Here is a 10222-nt window from a genome sequence, read left to right as displayed (position 1 = left end):
CATGGCACTATTTCAAAGAAAAGCAGGGGAGTTATCCCCGGTCTCCTGGCCAATATTTATCCCTCAATCAATATCACTAAAACAGATTGTCTGGTCATTATCACATTGCTGTTTGTGGGAGCTTGCTGTGTGCAAGTTGGCTGCCGCGTTTCACACATTACAACAATGACTACACTTCAAAAGTACTTCATTGGCTGCAAAGCGCTTTGAGACGTCCGGTGGTCATGAAAGGCGCTATATAAACACTATCTTTTTCCTGGGTTGTTCGGCTCACCCGCACCTTCTCCACCTCCCCGTAAACCGCGGGGCCCTAGACCCTGTGTATGTGACAAGTATTGTCACTTGATAGAACATCAACAGAATGGCACGAATATTGAGCATGTTGCCACAGCAGATTGTGTCAAAACTGAACAAGACACAAGATCAGATGTTAAGTTTGACACTGATTCTTGAGACTACATTATTATAAATTGGTATTTAATAAAATCTCATGACACTCATAAGATTATATTTATTTTGTCAAAGAAAGGATTTGTCTCACCAGGAGGTTGTAATATCTGCAACTGCATAAATAAGTCATAGAGCAGTCCATTAAAAATGTGATCTAAATATGGGGTTGATCGTGTCCAAGCTGTTCTTAAGTAGGCTTTGCTACGGGTGCACCAACATTATCCGGCACAAATTTTCTACACCTTCCCTCCTTTCAGAATTTCGTTTTTGGAGTGGCTGAGTTGCGAAGTCTAAATGCTGGTATCACCGGGCTTCTGAAATATAAGCAGCTAAAGTACTCGCATAGAAAAGGACCCTCGCCAAAGATCTTTGTACTCTGCAAATTTTGCTCAAATATTTACCTTGGAATATGTCGGAATAGACAAAAATAGAAATTTTCCCTTCCCTGTAAGCGATCTCGGAACATTCCCCTCTGTATTTGGGCATTGCGTAAATGCAATGCCATGCTCTTTGCAAGTAGATAATTAAATATATAAGTGACAGAAAAGGAAACTATTTTCACAAAGGGTTGATATTTAAATATTACCCAAATCAAAAAAATCTATTGGAACGGAATCTCAGGCGCTGCTTGTAAAGAGCGGCCGACCCGTTACCGCCCGTTTTGCACCACTGCCCGAAACGAATTTCTCGGCCCATGAATTGATTGAAACCCTCATTTCCTCATAAGACAGATTTCCAAATATCTTCTATATCATTAAAGAGAAGTAAAAGGTCAAGGCCCCCAAACTGGATCACACATCTATTATCATTGTCAGCCGTGGTTCAGTGGTAGCCTCCTTGCCTCTGAGTTAGGAGGTTGAGTTCGAAGTCCACTCCAGAGACTTGAGTTCAAAGTCTAGGATGACACTCCAGTTTTTTTTTTTATTCTGTGGGCGTCGCTGGCAAGGCCAGCATTTATTTATTTATTTATTTTTTATTCGTTGCCAATCTTTCCAATTCTTTGTCAGATCATCTTGTCAGGTTAAAAACGCCAGAGGTCACCTTGCACACATCAAGGATCACTCTGCGCCAATGCTCTTAGCCAAAAGGCCTAGAGCCACTGCACCGTTCCTGGAAGTACTGCAATACCAGGTTCGTGCCATGGCGGTGGATGGGTCAGGCCCCCCACACACCTCCGTGGAGGTGGATTGGTCAAACCACCTCACCCACCTCCTATTTCCAAAAAGCATAGGAGAATCACCTTCCTGATCCAGGGAGAACCACGTTGGGGTCATGGTTACTCCCCTGTCAGGTCAGTTACGCATGATCTTAGCCAAAAGGCCGAGAAGCAAGGCCAGCATTTATTTTTATTTTTTTTAATTTGTAGCCAATCTTTCCAATTCTTTGTCAAATCACAAACGCCAGAGGTCACCTTGCACACATCAAGGATCACTCTGCGCCAATGCTCTTAGCCAAAAGGCCTAGAGCCACTGCACCGTTCCTGGAAGTACTGCAATACCAGGTTCGTGCCATGGAGGTGGATGGGTCAGGCCCCCCCCACACCTCCGTGGAGGTGGATGGGTCAAGCCAGCATTTATTGCCCATCCCTAATTGCCCTTGAGAAGTTGGTGGTGAGCTGTCGCCTTGAACCGCTGCAGTCCGTGTGGTGAAGGTAGTCCCACAGTGCTGTTAGGGAGAGAGTTCCAGGATTTTGACCCAGCGACAATGAAGGAACGGTGATATTCTTCGAAGTCAGGTTGATGCGTGGCTTGGAGGGGAAGTTGGAGGTGGTCGTGTTCCCATGTGCCTGCTGCCTTGGTCCTTCTAGGTGGTAGAGGTCGCAGGTTTGGGAGATGCTGCTGAAGAAGCCTTGGTGAGTTGCTGCAGTGCATCATGTAGATGGTGCACACTGCAGACACGTGCACTGGTGGTGGAGGGAGTGAATGTTTAAGGTGGTGGATGGGGTGCCAATCAAGCGGGCTGCTTTGTCCTGGATGGTTTTGAGCTTCTTGAGTGTTGTTGGAGCTGCACTCATCCAGGCAAGTGGAGAGTATTCCATCACACTCCTGACTTGTGCCTTGTAGATGGTGGAAAGGCTTTGGGGAGTCAGGAAGTGAGATACCCGCCACAAAATACCCAGCCTCTGACCTGCTCTTGTAGTCACAGTATTTGTGTGGCTGATCCAGTTAAGTTTCTGGTCAATGGTGACTCGGGATGTTGAGGAATTCAACTATGGTAGTGCCATTGAATGGCAAGGGGAGGTGATTATACTCTCTCTTGTTGGAGATCATCATTGCCTGGCAGTTGTGTGGGGCAGATGTTACTTGGCACTTATCTACCCAAGCCTGAATGTAGTCCAGGCCTTGCTGCATGTGGATCTGGACTGCTTCATTATCTGAGGAGTTGCGAATGGCACTGAACACTGTGCAGTCATCAGCAAACATCCCCACTTCTGACCACATGATGGAGAAAAGGTTATTGATGAAGCAACTAAAGGAGGTTGGGCCGAAGACACTGCCCTGAGGAATTCCTGCAGTGATATCCTATAGTACTGAGGAAGTGCTGCACTGTCAAAGGTGCCATCTTTCGGATGAAACATTAAACTGAGGCCCCGTCTGCTCTCTCAGGAGGGCGTAAAAGATCCCAGGGCACTATTTCAAAGTAAAGCAGGTGAGTTCACAATATTGGACAATATTGATCCCTCAACCAGCACCACTAAAACAAATGTTCTGACTATTATCTCACAGCTGCTTGTGGACTTTGCAGTGCACAAATTGCCTGCTGTATTTCCCGTAGTACAACAGTGACCAGGCTTGAAAAAGAATGCTCCATTAGCTGTAAATCGAGACATCCCGAGGTTTTGAATGGCGCTATATAAATGCAAGTTCTTTCTTATGGTGAGAGAATGGGGCATAGGTCCAGGAGAGAAGCCTAAAAAACAAAAAGGTATGAATTATTTTAAAAATGGGACAGAAGAGAGGTATTGTTCTAATTTTACCCATTGAAGTTGCAAACAAATGCATCATCCATGTATATTAATGTCACCTTTTCATTATTCTTCCTCTGGACAGCAAAAGCGTCTCAAAGATATATTCAGAATGGTGAACCCAGCCAGTGTAACTGTTAAGAAAAGGCTATAACCTATTATTCCTAAATGACTGGGTAACAGAAAGAAATGTAAAAGCATCCCCAAGGTACATTAGTATGGCAACTGCAGCTATCAATACGCTTTCACTCAAAGTGGAAATGAAATAACTGCTGTCAGTGGCAAATGAACATATAACCCATTTTACCTTTTACGATATATCACTGGATGCCCGGCTGCCCGCTGAAGCTTTTAGAGGTTCCCTAAGCTGTCGAGAGGTCTACTTTGGTTTTCCATGCTGCTCCTGAATTTTTTATAATAAAGTAATTTGCAGATACAAGTAGATAAATTAGCACTATAAACGCTGCTAAATTGCATAATCACGCTGATTGATTTTTGTGCTAACATTCCGAATGTATAGATACATTCTGGCATCCCTTGTCAGAAAACAGAATGAATGTTAAAGCGAAACCAGGGGAAAATTTGTCAAGGGAATGCAATGGAAGAGTTCCCTGTCACTTTAGAAATGCTTATCGTAGGATACCAGCGAAGACTACATAACTTCTCCTTACTGAAGAAGAATTGCTTCAAGGACAGATAGGAAGGTTCCAATAATGAAAATAGTCTGAAGGCATCATTTACTGTGCTTCCTTTTATTTTGGTGATCTTACACATAATTTACCTTTTCTCTCATTGTCTGTAGGGAGAGGGGGGCAGAAGTGATGTGTCTTTCTTTCTTGGCTGAATGTGCACTGTGTGGGTTGAGCTGCCTGTGCAGACGCAAAGGAGGTTTGGTTTTAAACTATTGAGTCCGTTTTCCATGGTGGATTTTCAGGCAATAAAATGGATTATTTTATTACAGTTTTTCTTATACAATCGGCTGAAGTTCCGCAAAGCTTGAAAATTTCTTGACATTTTTATTTTTATATTAATGGCGCTCGCATGGGACCCTAGAATAATTCTGAGGTCAGAAAAACCATACAAACACACCCGCTCCTTATTCCATTAACTCTGACGATGGTAAAACCTGTCAGCTGACCACATGTAGTGATGCACTGCTATTCAACTGGGGGTGAAGATGTTTGAACAATGACCTATTTAGGGACTAGAAGCAGAAGAGCAACAGCAGAAACAGCAGCAACACCAGCCAGTGGGAAATCCTGAAGCCTCATTTCTGAAGTTACTTCCTGTCTCGTATCAGACTGTGGAGCTTTCCACCACATACCTCAGATAATGGAGCAGTCCATGCCCGCATGCAACAAGACCTGGACGACATTCAGGCTTGAGCTGATAAGTGGCAAGTAAAATTCGCACCACACAGATGCCAGGCAATGAATATGTCCAACAAGCGAGAGTCTAACGACCGCCCCATGACATTCAATGGCATTACCATCGCTAAATCCCCCACCATCAACTTCCGGGGGGGGGGGGGGTCACCATTGACCAGAAACTTAACTGGACCAGCCACCTAAATACCGTGGCAACAAGTGCAGGTCAGAGGCTGGGTATTCTGCAGTGGGTGTCTCACCTCCTGACTCCCCAAAGCCTTTCCACCATCTACAAGGCACAAGTCAGGAGTGTGATGGAATACTCTCCACTTGCCTGGATGAGTGCAGCTCCACCAACACTCAAGAAGCAGCCCGCTTGATTGGCACCCTATCCACCACCTTAAACATTCACTCCTTCCACCACCGGCGCACCATGGCTGCAGTGTGTACCATCTACAAGATGCACTGCAGCAACTCACCAAGACTTCTTCGGCAGCACCTTCCAAACCCGCGACCTCTACTACCTAGAGGGACAAGGGCAGCAGACGCATGGGAACACCACCACCTCCAAGTTCCTCTCCAAGTCGCACACCATCCTGACTTGGAAATATATCGCCGTTCCTTCATCGTCGCTGGGTCAAAATCCTGGAACTCCCTCCCTAACAGCACTGTGGGAGCACCTTCACCACAAGGATGCCCACATCCCTTGAACGAATAAAAAAAAACACTTACGTCATTGTCGCTCTGATTCATATATACATTCCGTACATCTTATGTCAATATAGCTGCTCCTCTGACTTGTACTGTGTTATTCACTGCTTTGCTGCTTCTGATTTATCATATATACTTGCATACAAGGCAACTTGGGTATACAATAACCATCCCCAAACACCCCACATCCCTCCCGCTCACCATGTACCAACCAAAATTAAATTGCATACATGATTCACTTTAATTGTAGGAAAAATAATTTTTTTCCAACAGTTTTTAAATGCAAGAAGAAATATTCAATCTCGTTCTCAGGCAGAACATGATCTAGCTAGATCTTGACCTAGCCCGACTGGTTCATGCTCTCAGGCAGAACAGACCCAACCCCACCTCAGACAGAGATTGACCCGACCCTATTGCATTCTCAGACAGAATCTGACCTGCTACCAATCCAGTTAGATTGAACACGAGCTGAGGCATCCTAACCCACCACAACTCAAGCCACAGACCCAATCTAATCCCATACTTCGGCAGAACATATCTCATGCTCAGGCAGAACCCTCACTGACCCAACCTGACCAGGTTCGGAGGCAAAAGCTTGACCCAATTCAGACCCAATCTCAGGTGGATATTGACGTGGCCCCAACCCAACAGTGCCCTCAGGCACAACCAGATCCCATTCTCAGGCAGAACTCAACCTAACCACATTCTAGGTCAGATACCAATCTTACCTGACCCATTGGTGCTCTCAAACAAGACCTGACCTGACCTGAACCTATACTGGCAGAATCTAATGTGACAGAGCCCAGCTGAGCTCCATGATAAGGGACCAACCCATACCACTCTCACACACAGTAGGCCTGGTGGTAGGGTACAGGTGGTACAGTACAGCACAGAGGCTCCTTAAATCCAAGGCTAATGGAGGCCCAGGAATCTATATATCAATGTACAATAACTGGAGGTGCATGTTTGTGCATGTAATCCCTCTGTCATTTCATTATGAGGAACATGTGATAATTTTCCCTGCTTAGAATTCACAACGATGAAAGTTATTAGGAAAAACTTTACTCTCCATCTGAATCTAGTGGAGAGCGTCATGGCAACTGCACCCTTAAAGATGTTTCTTGTGCTGCAGATATTGCCTTGAGTAATTTTTTCTCTTGCGGAGTGAGGAGAAAATTGAAACCGGGGCAGAACCTGTTTCACTATTTGATTTTGCAAATGAATAATGACAGTAGAAAAATAATCAACCAGAGAGGATCAAAATACAGACTTAAACATATAAGCAATGGAGAAGAAGAAAATTTGCAAATGGCAACTTGATAACATAGATGGCTTGATAGCTTGACAGTCACAGCACACAAAATAAATGTTATAGTATAAATGTTATCCTTCAATCAACATAAAATTTTTATTCCTCAATCAACATCACTAAAACAGATTATCTGGTCATTATCACATTGCTGTTTTGGGACCTTGCTGTATGCAAATTGGCTGCCGTGTTTCCTACAGTGCAACAGTGACTACACTTCAAAAAAGTACTTCATTGGCTGTAAAGTGCTGTGGAAAGTCTGGTGGTCATGAAAGGCGATATATAAATGCAAATCTTTCTTTTTTATTTAAATATAATGTTGTCATATTTGTATAAATATATATTTTTTTAAATCACAGGGGCTAGTTCTTGTCTTCAGTGTATCCTGATCCAGGGTTGCTACCATGATTAACTTGTTATAACTGTGATAAATATTTGCCCCATTATCATTTGTAATGAGCACACCCTTAAATACCTTCACAATATTTATTAACTGCAGTGCACCTGGACATAAGGGGAACTTTCTGACTACGTGCTTCCAGGGTGGAGCCACATCCATTGGAAGCACGTACACGATTCCCGATCAGGCCTTCTCGGCAGTCAGCATTCCCACCACCAGTGGGAAATCGGCAAATGACACAACATGCATATATTTGAACAAGCTAAAAGGAGGTGGGATGGTGGAGCAAGAACAGACAGGAGATTGTATGGCAGGATACAGCGACCTAGGGAGGAATGAGTGAGGCAGTACAGGGCTGACGAATGGGAAGAATTCATTAGGGGGATCAACCATCAATTTACATCAGTTATCACCTATATGAGAGGACTGTCATAATTCTACATCCTTTGTCGCAGCATGTCCGAATCTTGAGATACATTTAACCTCGGCTTGCAATTATTAGCACCATATTATGCTCGGCTAGTGCAATTCACTGTAGCTGCTACCTGATTAATAACACGCACACAGCAGACCGAATGACGTCAGTCTCAACACCTACATAACAAGTGTCAGGAACTGGTCTCCATCTGCTTTCAAGGTTTAGCTTTGACTGAATTAATTTCCACCTGAGGAAGTAAGTCGCTTGCCTCGAATTATTGCGGGCTGGCAGATATGTTATTGCATTTTGTACAAGGAGTGCGGTTTGAAAAGAGTAGATAAAGGCGCGTACTTTCAACAAAGGGCCAGGAACCACAAATACAAAAGGAAGTCTGTTTACATCAGACAATAGAATATGATTTAGCTATTGGACTGCCCAGGCCTTAAAGCAGCACAATTTGTCAACCAAATATTTGAGTTTAAATGACTCCTTGCAATTTAATTTGGCTAAATAATTGTCCCTTTCCGAGATCTCTTCAACCACTGGGCTCTGAGCTCTTTCACACATGCCTCCTCCAAGTTACGACCTCTGCCCCCTCGGCCAACCTCTCCCAATCCTGAACGTCTCCCCAGCACTGTGGGAGCACTTTCACCACATGGATGGCAGCGGTTCAAGAAGAAGGCCCATCACCGCCTTCTCAGGGAAACTAGGAATGGGCAACTAATAAGGCCTAGCCAGCGACACCCACATCCCGAGACTGAATTTTAAAAAGAAACATTGACCGGAATTTTCCCTACCGAGTCAGGTCGGGTGCGTGCGGGCCAGGTAGTGGGTGGGTACCGCGATGTATTGATCAGCCCGCTCTTCATAGCGACTTTAGCGCAATGGTCTCTATTAAGGCAGATATGCATGTTTCCCGGCCCTAATAAATGCTGTGCATCTGATGGCATCCTCGATGGCTCATGTCCAGCAAGGATATTTAAAGCAGCCCTGGCCACAACGAAGGTTCATGTAGGAGTGTGCAGCGAGGATTGGAGACGAGTGCCTTGTTGCGGAGAAATAACAAAATTACTTCACAAAGACAGAGGGCTGCACTCCGCTTTTCCGATGAATCGCTACATATTCTTGTGGATGGAGTCAGAGCATGCAGGGAGCTCCACTTCCTTGCTGATGGGCGGAAGAGATCTCCCCAAGAGACCAAAAGACCTTGGCTCCAAATTGCTGAAGAGGTCAACAGCGGGATGCCTTAAGGAAGAAGTGGGCACAGTGGAGGAAGCACTTCAATGATCTGATGAGGTCAGGAAAGGTGAGTGCAATGCGACACTCACCTTCATCCTGATGTGCCTGTCACCACATCCCCAGCACTCTGCCTTCCCAAGCCTACTCCAGCACATCATTCCTCACACCAACATCCCTTGCATGTCCACCCATCCCCCTCTCTCTATACATGTGTGGGCTCTCTTCTCCTGCAAGGAGGGAAAGAAGTTGAGTGAGAAAGATGGAATGAGTGTACGAAATGTGTGGGCTACAGACTCACATTCCTATCTGACTAACCACCCCTTACACTCACCCTCCTCCTAATGTAATCATACCAAGTAACACCACCGAAAGAGGCCAATTGGCATTGGCACCACACTCCCTCATAGTCACCCTCTACAGATGTAGCCCACACATTTCTTACACTCATTCCATCACTCTCACTCAAACTTCTTTCCCTCCTTGCAGGAGAAGAGAGCCCACACCAACAGGGAAAGGATGAGAACAGTCGGTGGCCCTCCATCCTTCAGTACCTTAACTGCAGCAGATGAGGGCACCCTGGAGATCTTGAGAGTTGCAGAGCTGCTGGCAGTGGGAGATGGAGAGAGGAGGACCTCTCAGCAACATGGTGACAGAATTACATCTCATACAGGCGCATGGCATACAGCAGTCACTCATATGGTGACTGATGTCAGCAGCCAGTGAATGTTCATCATGTGCATCATTGTACCCATTCTTAATATAACATATTTAAATAATTTCTTTACTACTCCCACAAGTCCATCGAGAGTTACCCCCCCACCCCCCAACTGTCCAGCCAGAGAAGGAAAATGACTTCTCAGTGGAGCCTCCAGCCTCTGAGGATGCACCATCAGCGGTCCCAAGTGCACCTAGCACTGGCGCAGATACGCACACCTCGGTGGGTCCTGTGCGAGATAGAATAGTTTTGTCACCTGGTGTCTTATACATCACAAGGGAACAAGGGCAAATGGTGGAGACAGGGGCAGCAGTGGAGATGCCTCACCGGAGGGGGCAAGACGCTCCCAGCTCTGCTCAGCTGCATGCAGACGCTGAGCCTCAGGGGCCAACAGAAAGAGGGCGATCCTGGAGGGGCAGCAAGAAATGCAGGAGGCTTTGGCAAGTTTTGAAGCCCCGATGTTGGCAAATGTGCAGAGAATGGAGGAGTCCATCTCGTACTTGAGCACCACCATCTCGCAGGTGATGGCGACGGTGTGCTGTCCCATGGAAAGGATGGCCACCTGCATGGAACAGCAAATGCACCACTCACATGAGGTCATGCTAGCTGTGGAGAATAGATGGCAGACGCTCATAGACCTCCTCTCGA

The 10222-nt window shown here is 45.6% G+C and overlaps 1 pseudogene; it reads right to left on the bottom strand.

Annotated features, from left to right (window-relative positions):
• Positions 1 to 1544: 1544 nt before the first annotated feature.
• LOC139226040 (U2 spliceosomal RNA) lies at positions 1545 to 1782 on the bottom strand (annotated as a pseudogene).
• Positions 1783 to 10222: the final 8440 nt, after the last annotated feature.

Source organism: Pristiophorus japonicus, chromosome 15, assembly GCF_044704955.1.
Source record: "Pristiophorus japonicus isolate sPriJap1 chromosome 15, sPriJap1.hap1, whole genome shotgun sequence".
NCBI classification, from domain to species: Eukaryota; Metazoa; Chordata; class Chondrichthyes; family Pristiophoridae; genus Pristiophorus; species Pristiophorus japonicus.
Note: the sequence above shows the minus strand (reverse complement) of the source record. Positions and strands in the feature narration are given on the sequence as shown.